General features: G+C 40.1%; 1 protein-coding gene across 7 annotated transcripts in view; it reads left to right on the forward strand.

Annotated features, from left to right (window-relative positions):
* The window catches only part of disp1 (dispatched homolog 1 (Drosophila)), a 94,456-nt gene that overhangs the window by 25,800 nt on the left and 55,255 nt on the right, over nt 1-13,401 (forward strand). For 6 of the 7 annotated variants that reach the window (XM_020616952.1, XM_020616953.1, XM_020616950.1 and 3 more), the window contains exon 3: nt 4,294-4,371. The gene's annotated coding sequence lies outside the window, so the exon portion shown is untranslated. Of the gene's footprint in view, nt 1-4,293; nt 4,372-5,311; nt 5,395-13,401 lie in introns of all 7 variants that reach the window. The other variant, XM_020616951.1, reaches the window with a different exon arrangement.

Genomic DNA, 13,401 nt, shown 5'->3' on the forward strand with positions numbered 1-13,401 from the left:
TCTGCCAGCTTGCTCCTCAATTCATCTGGGTAACATGTTTAGGTATCACTCCAATGAGTGATCCTCCCACATAAGAATGAGGTGACGTGTATGTGGGTGCATGTAGTTGCCTGCGGATGTGGACGTTCATCTCAGTTTTTTCAGCATTCAAATATTCCAAAAGTCTGTAAAGCTAGGTTCAGTCAGGCAGGTTGTACAGTTTATAATGAGATTACCTCTGAGGGCTGACTGTACTCTTAAGTTCATTCTTCCCTTTTAACCCAACACCTTCATTCTGTGCTCATATAATTTGTTTAGTTCACATCACCATAGCCTGTTTTACTGTTTCTGTTGCCTTCCCTGACTCTCTGCCTGCCCCTACACCGCTGCTTTTGCTTTCCACACTGGGGATCTCCCATGTTGATATCTCACTGTCATCTGATACAGGCTTTATTTTTTTTTTTTTTGGCTTTGAAAAACGGAATGATCCCATATAAGCTCCTGTGTGACTTTCAGAAACAATTAGCTGTTATGGAATTAAATCAAACAGCTGTACAAAGACAAGTGGAGAGAGGAGTGGGATAGACGCTCCTTGGCTGGCATCCATGATGTGCAAAGACTGCTAATCTGTTTATACAGCCCCTTCTATTTCCCTTTTCCTTGACTTTGGAATGCTTGAGAAAAAGGGTATCCTTCAGTGCTCTTTAAACTACATGTAGCATTTTATTAGCGTATAAATTCATGACATGTCATTGACCCGTCAGTGGAAAATATCAGGGTAAGCCAGGGAGAAAGGGAGAACAAGCGTGAATGGCAATGCACCACAGTAATTTTTGGCATTGATCTCCTAGTGAATGAGCAGTTTTCTCAAGGCTGCTTGAGTTTGAGTTTATCCCATTGCAGAGACAGCATGCTCTCGCTTTTCGCACTTTTAATTTTCTACTTGAAAGCGGCACAGTTATGAAGCTACTTTGATCCCTTACATTTGGGAGAGATTTCCATTTACCTGATTGGTGTATAATGTATCTGCAACAGTTCCGGCTGAGATGGAGCCAGAGACGCAGGAATAAACTGGATTTCAGTGCTGTTTGGAGATGGCTCCTACTTGGAAGAAATAAGCCTGATAGAGAAGCATTGCTCAAATTCCTGCTCCCGTGTCATCACTGCAAACGCAAATAGCAGCTTGGAGGAAAGGATTCTGTCAGTGAATCAACAGTGTTTGTGTCTTTACAGGCTGAAAGGGAACATTTTCAGAATTGTTAAAAGGCAGGAAATTGAAGTAATAGTTTCTTTTATCCTAACCCTCTTCTTGTGAAATCGGTGACTTGAGCTTTTGATTAGCCCCTTCCCTGGAATAGTGCTATTTCTACAGCTTAGTGTATCTGCCTTCTTTTCAAGTTTTGAAAGAAGTTGGGAAGCAGAAGAAAGATTCTTGGACTTGATTCCCCAGAATATGAATGACTCTTTTAGAAATTAGAGGAGACTGGCTTGAACCATTAGATTAATTAGTGCATGTGTACTCGGCCTAGGCCTATTACTGACCTGGAGAAGATGGGAATTGTCTGCCAGTTAATTAGGGTCAACCGGGGTCTTCCTGGGACTAAATCCGCATGGAGGCCAAAGGTGGTTCAACCTGTTATTAAAGCACAGTTTTTTCCAGCCTAACTTTTTCCACCATAACTTTGTATATTTAATGGGTGTGTTCATTAAAGACATGAAACATCATGACTGTTTGTTTTATCAGCTTAGAAATATTATTTGTTGATATTTGTGACTTTGAGGAAGATCAGATCACATCACATTTCATGACCAATTTATGCAGAAAACCAGGAAATTGCAAATGGTGCCATTAGTTTTTCTTGCAACTGCATTTATCTGTTCTATAAACCTTAAACATGCAGAGTGTGATTTAGTGGTGAGGTTGCAGATTGCAACATTCAGCAAAACTCACATATCATGATAAACAGTTGTTTCAGAGAAATTACCATAAATGAAAGGCAAATTTCACACTTGGAAAACAAGTGCAGCTGACTTGATCAAGCAAACGCTAATGGCGGCTCACTTGACTGCAGTGGGCTGCACAGCACTGGCCATGTTTTAGCTAAAACTGTCAAATGAGAACTTGCATATAGGTTAACTTTACTTGTTAGATAAAATTACAAGCCGAGCAGAAAACAGGCAACTTTGGTATCGTTCTGGAAATATATGTCCCTCATCAAGGATTTCTATCTGGGAAAGGCCACCCCAATGTTTAACTTTGTTTTGTGCAGTCGTATTCGCATTTCTTAATGTCTTTGCTTCTTTGACGACAGGGATTAACTGTCTTTAGTATGAGCCTCTATTTCTTCAAATTATAGTCTTAAACTCATGACAATGCTTTCTCTTTTTTTCTAATGTTACTTCTTCTTCACCTTCCAAGTGTCTCCCAAACCAAGCTGCTACTTCAACATAAATGCATGAAATTCATGCTCTGTCCAGCCACGGTGTGGTTTGTCCATTGTGGACTACTGTAAAAAATATGGCTGCTCAACATGGCAGCCTCTATGATAGGGGCCCTGCTCCTATGTAAATATAAAAAGCTCATTCTAAGCTAAAGAAAACACGACATTTCTTATTTTCTGGTGATTACATTTTAATGAAAACATAATTATGCATATCATAGCCAATTTCTGCTAATAAATCTTTCTAAATCTTACACACTGCACAGGCACCATTTTATCTCCTGTACTTTACACGACATACAGATGTTTTATTTCATGTTAGAAGCCATTCAAACTGTTTAAAATAAACTACACAACTGTTTTAGAAGCTATGTTTGCCTAGCAATAGGTAAAGCAAGGGTCATCTACATTTTATGCTTGTACCCTATCAGCATTGTAAAACCTGATTTATTTAGCTGTCAAGAACTAATACAGTTCCTTTTTCTTATAATATAGACCACATGGGACACACAGTATACTTTTGATATCCATGGGACATAAAGTCATATCTAAAGGGGGAAAAAACAGGAAACATGATCTTAATTAAAAAGTAATTTCAGTTATAACTTGAATTACAAACTGTCCTTACCTTGTGTATACCAAGAAAAAAAAAGTGTGGAGCTGTTTCTACATACAGTGTTGTCTATATGTAAATTTTAATTTTTGATGTGGAGGAACTTTGACTCATTATGCTGGGTTAAACAGGTTCCTCTGACCTGTGGTTGTTATTCCAAATTGGTCAAAAGTCTCTCCTCTCTCCTGTGCATATATGAAGTGCCTCTTTGGTGACCACTCTCTTCATCTTCTTTCTATTGACACACACCTTGGTAATTGGTAATGTGGACCATATGTTGGGCTTGAATGGCCCTCTGTTCTGCAGCACTGGTAGACATACTCAAGGATATATTAGAACCTTGTTATTAGGCTACCTGTTGTTTTCTAGAATGGCATCACATTAGTATCAGACAATTGATGTCAAACCTGTTGCCTTTAGTATTTGTAACTGGGTGTTTTGTTCTGTCACTGTCCTTGTAACCTTCACCATCATTCATCATCATCATTATTATGAACCTTTATTTATTCAGGGGCAAAAACAATCGAGAGCAAGCTCTCATTCCCATTGGTGCCCTGACAGTACAAAAATAGAAATATACACAAAAAATATGTACGTCAAGTGACCTCCTCAGCTTATTAACAGACCCAGGGACTTGGCAATCCTGTGACCTCTCAGCTGGAGGTTTATTATGTTTAAGTAGGGTGTAGTAGAAAAGGGCTTATTCCAAATTCAGGGAATTATGGCAGAAGGTTTAGTGAATATGTGGGTTATGGTGCTGGTTGTGTGTGTGTGTGTGTGTGTGTGCTGTAGCCATCAGGCTCTGAGGTCTCTAGGAGCTCCTTGTAAACAACATGCTGTCGTAATCCTGTATTCTCTGCTAGTTAAAACAATTTTGATTTCATCATGTTTTACAGACCAGCCTCTCTTGCTAGAGACTTCAAATTTTTTTCCTCCAAAGGATGGAATATTAAAAATATACATATTTTCATCAGGCTCTGAGGTCTCTACGAGCTCCTTGTAAACAACATGCTGTCGTAATCCTGTATTCTCTGCTAGTTAAAACAATTTTGATTTCATCATGTTTTACAGACCAGCCTCTCTTGCTAGAGACTTCAAATTTTTTTCCTCCAAAGGATGGAATATTAAAAATATACATATTTTGGCCTGCTTTAAGTACTAATAAGCCCATTGTAGAAGTGTGGCACCTAATTGTGATTCTAAGAGTACCTTTAAAAAAAAACTATGAAAAATAAATGTTGTCTCTGTGTCTCTCTACAGATTTATCTGTTTCTGTGAAGACTTCAGGAGGGTGAACACATGAATAGATGCAGAGTGTGGTCCTGTGTCATCCCGCAGGTAACGTGCAGACAATATGCCATTTTCACACATCAGCTGTCATGTGACTGAGAAAAGCAGAACATCATGTACTGTCTTTTCTGCTGTTAATAAATTGTTATTGATAGATATTGATTGCAATTGATATTGGCAGCATGTTTGTCCTGTTTTTGTATGCTCTGTCAAGTCTTCTCCTTCCTCAAACACATTGACTCATGCAGCGCTGTAGTAGTTTATTCATTCATGAATAAAAGAAGTTGTGAGATACAACACTGCCCTACCTATGGAACATAGAATATGGCTTGTTAACCTGGAAACATACCAAGTTAAGATGGTGAACGTGGTAAATATTATACCTGTAAAACATCAGGAAACATTGCCATTGTGAGTATATTAGTATTATGAGGCGTGTATTCTATAAAATAAAAACCTTAACTAACTCTATTCATATCTACTTAAAAATAAAAATCACCCTAACAATATGCTGATGAAGTATGGCCCTAGAATAGTCATTGTGAATTTGGTGCCTGTTTGTTTTTAATCATAATTTTTTTTCTAATGATGAATCATGTATGAACAATATTAACTCAACACACAACATATGATACAGGGCATTGCATTGGAACTGTATTGTGGCTTTTGTCACTGTCTTTGGACATCAGCTTTGGACAGCATTGTCCTCAACAAAGCTATAATCCATAGCTGAAGTGGGGCTTCTGACTTGCTCCATATAATTTTTTTTCAAGGCAAACCCATACTGTGCCAGCCCTTCAGAAAAAGTATATATTATTAACCCAACATAGAATTGTCCTCAGCTTAGCACAGTATAAAATATAAAATGGAAAAGTCTCCATCCCTTATCAGAATCCTTTAATTACTTCAGCCTAATAAAGAAAACGTGCACCAAGTCATAAAAGACTGAAGCACCTATTGCCGGTCTTCTCCCACCCCCACCCCCCAGGTGTGCCAATATCTGGCGAGTCCAGACAAGCATCTGGCGAAAGGGGAGGATGTTTGTTCCTGGTCTTGCTACAACTGGGCAAGGTAAAGGTGTTTTCCTGTGATTCATACCTCTCAGTGCCTTCACAGATGTTTAAAATACATTAATATTCTTTTAATGATGCGTTGTTTGAATGCGTTTCTGCCCATTTAGATGTGACCTTGTTGGATGGTTTTTGTGCGTGATGGCGTATGACTTCACAAATTATCCCCCCAAGGGAAATGTACAGTAGCATTAACAGTTCAGGGTGAACTATCTTGCTTCTTTGTCCAACACATGACTTCATGTTGAAGTATAAATCTAAACTCAGCCAGCAGTGCAGCCATGGGTGTATATGTAATCACACATGTACACGCACACACACTTATTAACCCAGTTGCTCTTGACTTGGCTCCTCTGACACAGACACACACATGTGTTGGTCTTTCTACATTTGTGGGGACACACAATGCATTCCCTGTCCCCTCGCCCTCAGCATCACAACTAAATGGCCAACACCCAACCCGTGCCCTAACACCTAACCTGAACCCTAAAACCGAGAGTTAACCCTTAGTTTGAGGTTGTGAGGACCAGTCAATTCCCAAATATCCTCAAAGCAAAAGTTTTGAGGTTTAAAGACTATACACACAGCCATAGAAAGATATCTATACACACATTTTTCTTTTGCACTTACTAAATCTCTTTTTAGTTTATTCTGGCATGGCATGTTGAAAGGTTTCAGGGCCCTGTCAGTCAGCCAAAAACTCTCCCTGTTCACACTCTCAGCAGTTTCCCCCTGGACGCCAGTCTGTCCTCCTTCCTCATTCCTTCACATTGGCGGCCTTGTCATGTCAAGATATATGAAACACAAGCTGGTGTGTGTTTGTGTTTGTTTGTGTACCAATGCATAAAATGGATGCTTTTAGTTGTATATCCACAGCAGCATGTGCATGCATACAAGTTTACAATTGTACATGTTTAAAGGTTTAAGTGTGTAACCACTGTGTATGTATAATCATGGTTGAGTTTGGAGAAGAGCTAAAGGAGCAGCTGTGGCTGCTTTGCAACATGGACAGTGTCTGTTGTTGACTCTGCTGGACTGGAGGCTCCAGTGCTGCCTAGCCTCTCAGCTGCTCAGATGCTCCCTTAAATAGACTGCACAGCCTATGAAAACAGCTCTAGAGGAAGTAAACACTGACTTCTTTCGAGCCAGATCATAAAGTGAAAATCTGCAAGCAATAATAGCTAATTATTTCATTTTGTTATGGCATGAGGTGTTCAGTGGTTTTTGGTTGTGTTTGGACTCTCAGTGAATTTTACTGTATATTAGCTTGAGTATTGAGTAAAATTTTTCTGCATGTGCTCTCCCCTTTGAGTGTCATTTCTTCTAGGAAATTGTGGCCATAAGCAAGTAGACCAAAATTACATGGTGGGGACGACTGTGGTTCAGTGGGTAGAGCAGTCGTTTCCCAACTGGAGGGTTGGAGGTTCGAATCTCGGTGCCTGTAGTCCACATGTCCTTGGGCAAGACACTGAACACCCCCGTTGCCCCCGATGGCTAGAGCCATCAGTTGAGTTGACGCCGCAGATGGCTGCCATCGGTTCTGTACAGGAAACAAATTCCTTGTGTGTAACATACTTGGCCAATATCCTTAATTACACAGTGACAGTTGAATGGGGAGGTTACTTAAGATAGTTGGTAAAAGAACTAAAACATAATCAAATTATAGCGATATTCACAGGCACTCACAAAATTATTAAATGTACTCAGTACAATGCAATGTGACATGCTCCTCATGAGTCATAGTGAGTTATTCAGTCACTGACATTGCAGTGTGTTGTTCTGGATAATCACCACATCATACAAACAGTGCGATGGAGCAAGTTAAGTCTGTCTTACAGTATCTGACACATCTTGATTTGTGAAAAGTTCATTCTGCCATACATGTTGATATAGCCATTGTGCTCTTTTTTATTGTAGATAACTGCTATATTGCAAATAAATTCCCATGTGAGGTAGAATCAATCTCTCACCCTACCATTTCTGAATGGACTTCAGTTGTTGAACAATGGACCAGCCAAATATACACACCACATACCAAATGATTGAGTGAAAAACCACAGAAAACAAAGCAAGCATTTAGAAAGGTTTTCATGATTTCTCGTAATGTTTCTTCACTTGCTGACTCCAACAAGTCCCACTGTATCCAGTGACTGATCCACCCTCTCTAGTCCCCGCTAGCAGCTGTGTTGACTGTCTCGTGCATGGGAACCCTTGATTACTAGGCTGACTGTACTGGGCTGAACCTGGCAACCAGCTCATTGTGCCTCACTCTCCAACACACAAAGCACAGCCCTCTTAACTTTGATCATGTAGAGTTGTAAATGACTGCTGCTATGTCATCCAAGGCCTCAGGTTATCCACCAGGCTTTACTAGCCTAATTAATGACTCAGGGATGTTTGTCTATACAGTACTTCTGTCTCATGACACCTCTGGCAGATACTGTATTTGTCCAACAACCTCATGCAGGCTTTTTGCTTCTTTACAAGCTTCAGCTATGATAGCTTGGGTTGATGTCTTCATTAAAGTTTGATTATTTTTAATAATGTGTTGCATTTCTTCATGTGATTGTTAGGAACACCCAAATCCTCTATAATAAAACAGATCTACACCTGTGAAATGACATCAGTGTACAAGCTTAGTTGGAGGCAATTCTTCAGCTAAATGAGCCTCTCTGGAATCAAAATGTGGACATATTTCAAGTAATTGTCTTTGTTGGCCAAGTATATTTGAACATACAGGAATTTGACTGTGGTACATAGGCTTTCAATGTGCTCTAAGGCAACAGGAATAGAAAATAACAATGAGAATAAATGGGCTTGATTTTTACAAATTTTTGAAACATACAGGCTATCCAGTATACATATATTTCTGCCTTATAGATTAACTTCTTACAATCTGCCTGCAATTAGTTATTGCAGTGGATGGGTGGTGTGTCCAAAAGGAAAGTGACCAAACCCCAATTACCAGTACTGTATCACAAGCATAATGGAGCATTTCCGGCATGTTATATAAAATAAAATAAAAAATGCTAGACACAAACCATCTGGCTTTATGCTCATGAGGTTATTACAGGAAAAATATGCAGTATGCTCACTGAACTGGTGTTTAGTGAAGCAGATGGAATCATCAGTGTCTCCACAAATGCAAACACATTCATTTTGTTATTTGGTATTGGACTCCTACCAGATGTTGGATCCAGCCAAGGTGTTAAGAGTTATTATGCTCAATAATTGTTATGTAAGACCTATAATGAAGACGTCACTTCATGCTTGTCCCTCTGAGAAAACAGAGTGCTCAGGGTAGAGTCCTGCGTAGGTCCCATTTTGTAAACCTGCACCTGCCCCACATGCATTGCTTGTACCACTCGTTACCTACAATTATCTCAATTATATAAATCAAATCCAGACCTGACCTGACCAGTTAATGCAAGTCCAGCGACATGACACACACTTGTAGTGTTAAACACATAAGCTATACAGTCAATACTTCCAGATTGTATTGACACAGGGGGTGCATGATGGGAGGCCTAGGGTTAGCTGCCATTTTATGTGATGTACTTTACTATCCAGATCTCCAACGCACTTTCTCAGTCAGCTCCCACTGAATGCAAGATGACACAACGATAAAGACCTTTGAAGTAATGACCTGTCTGTATATCCAAAGTGACTGTCCCATTGCTGCTGTCAGTCAGCTGAATTTTCACTTCTGGAATGATGATGAATTGAGCGGTGATTTTAGCTACACTGGTGGTGTCAAAACAACTGAATGAATTGCCATGGAAGTTTGTGCAGACATTCTTGGTCCCCAGGGGATAAAGTCTACTAACTTTAATGATCCCCTGACTTTTTTGTGTTTACCCATGAAAAAAAGAATTTATAATAAGGAAAATTGGTTTGGGGCTGTGATTTGATTTGGGCTACCTATAGTCTTCACTTCTGTTTAGCTTTTGTTTGTTGACTCCTGTGTTACAGTCCTACTGAAAGCCTTTGATACACTAACACAAAAGCACCCTCCCCCTCAGGTCACCGGTAGTCTAAACACTGATTGTCTCTATTATTGTGTTTCTTTCTCATAGGTACAGTATGTTGTTTCACCAGTCTCGTGTAATTCAGCCCATGAACGTTTGCTTTGAATTAACCGATTCTGTTCATTTCCCAGGCTTTCCCAGACAGGAAACTGATATTATGACCAGGGATTGGGAGAAGAAATGATAACTGAAGGGAAAGCATGGACATACTGCTTCAGATCAATGCAAATCTGAGCTCTGTTTGTTGTTATAGATACTGAGGTTCTGTTGATCACAGTGGTAGAAAGCTCAACCTCAGTTTTATATCTGGCTGGCTCGCTTGCTCATCTGTGCATGTCCATGAAAGATTGTTTTTTCAGTAAGAAATGGATGGGATTGAAATTCCCCTTTTCTCCTCACTGACCTATAATCGGGCAATTTTAATAGATCTCTTTGGTCTGTTGACAACAGTGTGGGCATTTGGGGGGGGGGGTGATCTAGGGGTTTGACCTGAAAGCTAAGGACTAAGTTGTGTTCTTACTGCTAGATTTTCCCACAGATCACTATCAGCAGCAGGTATTTCATTTTGTAAATAACTAAACAAATATTGTTACGCCGATATAGATGGTTTAAATTTGGCTGCCCCTGGAAAGCCCTCTTTTGTTCTGCTTCAGAAAAATGATTTGAACGTCTTTTCTTGAGTTTGGTAAGTGGGGAGATGAACCCTGAAGGGATGTGTATTCATAACACCAGTGCCTCTTTTCCAGTCCACATTATCTGGTGTTGTGCACCCTCTCTGGGGCAGCTGTGGCTCAGGAGGTAGCATGAGTCATCTCCTAACTGGACGGTTGGTGGTTTAAATCCTGGCTTTTCCAGTTCCAAGACACTGAACCCCAAGTTGCTCCTGGTGGCTGTGCCGTCAGTGTGTGTGTGGATGTTTGTGTGCATGAATGGGTGCACACAAAATAGTGTAAAACGCTGTGAGTGTGCTTCATTGCATAGGAAATCTTTATACAAGTATAAGACCATTTACTGTCTTTGCTCTATTGTTTTGTGAATTATGCTGGTGGTCTGTCATTTAAACAGCTCTCAAAGGGGAACCTTCTCTACTCATTTTCTAAAGCTCCCTCTTTTTTCTGTGGTCATCTTCTTGACTGTCTGCCTGTCTGTCATCCCTTTTCTTTCTCTTCCTCCATCTCCATCATGCCCCCACACACTCAAACATCCCAGCTCCAAATGTTGCTGGCAGTGGATCTGTCTTAGTGCAAAGCTACTAGTGTATTGGGGTTTTAGGTGCCAGTGGGGAAGTAAGGACCCTGCTGACTTGTCAGCGTCTCTGACCCCTCTGTCACAATGGGTCCCTCTCCCCTCCCACTCATTTCCCTGCCAAGCTGGGAAGAGTAAATATTTATCATCCCCCAGCAACAATGGCCTGCTTGCAGGAGAAAGAGACTTTGACCACAGCTCATATGCAAGGCCCTGTAGGCAAGGGTGCTGTCTATCTGGGGCCTAGAGATGGGGTGTAGGAAGACTGAGGTGGAGCCTCTGACTTATTTTGGATAAATACATTCAAAATAAGTAAGTATGTTACAATGCCAGAACTGTTTTGGCACCTGGAATCTGAAACCAAAAGTATGTAAGTTGGTTAATGGCAGTACAAATTAATTTACACATACACTACAAATAGGTGTTTGAATGTCAGTGCAAGGCTGAATCTCTCTGTTGAATAAGAACTGCGTTATGATTTTAAATACTACAACTTATATTTATGCTTGAACTTCATCTTTGTAGTACGATACTGACAAAAACAAATCAGGATATTTTATGGGATTTTGTCTAATGATAAGAAGATGATAGCCTACATCCTTCAAAAATGTGTCATATTGTACAAGGTTGCTCTTGTTAATAGGATATTTTTTGTTGCTGCTAACCAATGATATTAATGGATATTAAGAAAAACTGGCCATATTAATTTTCTTAAAACTGAAGCATTAAAGTAAAATGGTACACAAACACTGAAATCACTTTTGCAGAATGATTCCACTAAAGTTTGCAAAGTGTGTTTGTGTGCTGGTACCTTGGTTGGTTTAGTCATGTCGATAGTTGACTCCCGAGGCTTTCCACATTTTTTATATTGTGTGAGGTGGTTAGTTTGCAGATGCTGAAGCGAGCTGTTAAGTTGTCTTTACAGCAACCAGTTTCTGACAATTTTTTTTTGTCCAATTAATTAACAGTTTAACTTGTGGGGCCTGTGGTGTTTGTATTTTGTCTCCTGGCACTGGTTGTTTGCTCACTTTTAATTGTATACCTTCTAAATGCACACACGCAGCAGTCTTATCATATGAGGCAGTGAATGTGTGGACCCTTAAGACGTGTTTTTGTGTGTAAAGTGAGTGACATACTTGATAATGCTAGCTCACACATTGTTTAAACAGCAATAAAGATATTATTGTAGACAATATACCTACACCCCTACCTTGTAGTCACACTGCTGGTGTGGCTCTAGGGACACAATGCTGGCCCAGACTGAAACATCCACAACAACTATTGAATAGATTGCCATGAAATTTTGTACAGAGATGTGTTTAAATGGTTTTGGCAAGACCCTTCACTTTGCCTCTACCACCACGAAGTTGACATTTGTAATTTTTCTACATCTATTGGATGGATTTGTCATCAAATTTGGTGCAGATATTGTTGGTTCCTAGAGGATAGGTCCAAATGGTATCTGTGACTTTTCATGTGGTACCACCGGTATAAATTTTCATTTATCTAGGGTAATATCTCAACATTCACTAGATTGGCAGTGAATTTTGTACAGGCATTCATGGTGCCCAGATAATGTCCTGATGATTTTATTGATCTCTTGACTTTTTATTTGTGGTTTTTAGTGCTATTTCTTGACTAGGATTGTTATGATTTTTGGCCAGATGTTATTTTTCCAGTCCTCTTTGCCAGCCCAATAACTTTTCATTGATGGAATTCATCAGGTCAAAATTTGGACTCGTAAAATACGTGGGCATATGGCCAAATACCTGCAAAACTAATCCATACCCATCAGTCCCAGCTGTACTTTGTGTGTAGTGCTAGTAGCTCAAAACAGCACACAGTGGATAAAAAGTAAAATGTAGTCTTGGAAGAAAATTTGATCAGTGATTGGTTAAAACTGATGTGTAAAAGTGTGCTCTGTCTCTTTCCCCTGCTCTTGAGACACAATCAGGTTCTTTCCCTCCCAACTGCCCCCCTGCTCAGTAAGGTTAGTGGCTGTTAAAGTCCTTTACAGTTCATCACAATTAATAGCCACATGCTGAGAAGAGGTCTTGACTGTAGCTGTATGGAAACAGTCTGTGTTGAAGAGGGTCTTTGTTCTCTGCATCATGTGCCACCATTCATTGATTGGCATTAATGGTCTGAGGGCCTGGCAACTGGAACAGAAGCTGGAAGATAAATTGAGCTTACATGATTGCACAGTGCATGTGTAGAGAAAAAGGTGGAGACAGGTTTGGGGGCAAAAAAAAAAGGGGGGGGGGGGTTAATAAATGATGGGCATGCTATACTTTTGACGGACTGCTGTTTCCTGCGGTAAACCGTAATCATTTCCTGTTTTCTGTATTTGCACTGCGTTGTGCTTGCTTCCAGATTGTTTAGGAATTAAACTCACTATTTTCTAGGTTCATCTGAATTTTTGAGTGACAACATACGCTTGCACCACTTAAAGCACTTGTTTTGCAGAAGTTCTTGCTAACTACCAAATTTAACTTGCTACTTTAGGTCGGCTAGTTTAGAAGCTAGCTAAGCTAGTAGCTTAATCGAGAGCAATGGCTTCCCCCTCTTCCTCTCCTCCTTTCTCTTGCTCGGAGTGTCGCATGTTCAGTTATTCCTCTGCCTCCTTTAGCGATAATGGTACTTGTAATAAATGTCAGATGCTAGCAGCATTGGAGGCGAGGCTCACAGACTTAGAAGCGCGGCTCCACACCATGGAGAATAGGCCAGCTAGCTAT

The sequence above is a fragment of the Monopterus albus genome, unplaced genomic scaffold (assembly GCF_001952655.1).
Source record: "Monopterus albus unplaced genomic scaffold, M_albus_1.0 scaffold182.1, whole genome shotgun sequence".
Lineage (NCBI taxonomy): Eukaryota > Metazoa > Chordata > Actinopteri > Synbranchiformes > Synbranchidae > Monopterus > Monopterus albus.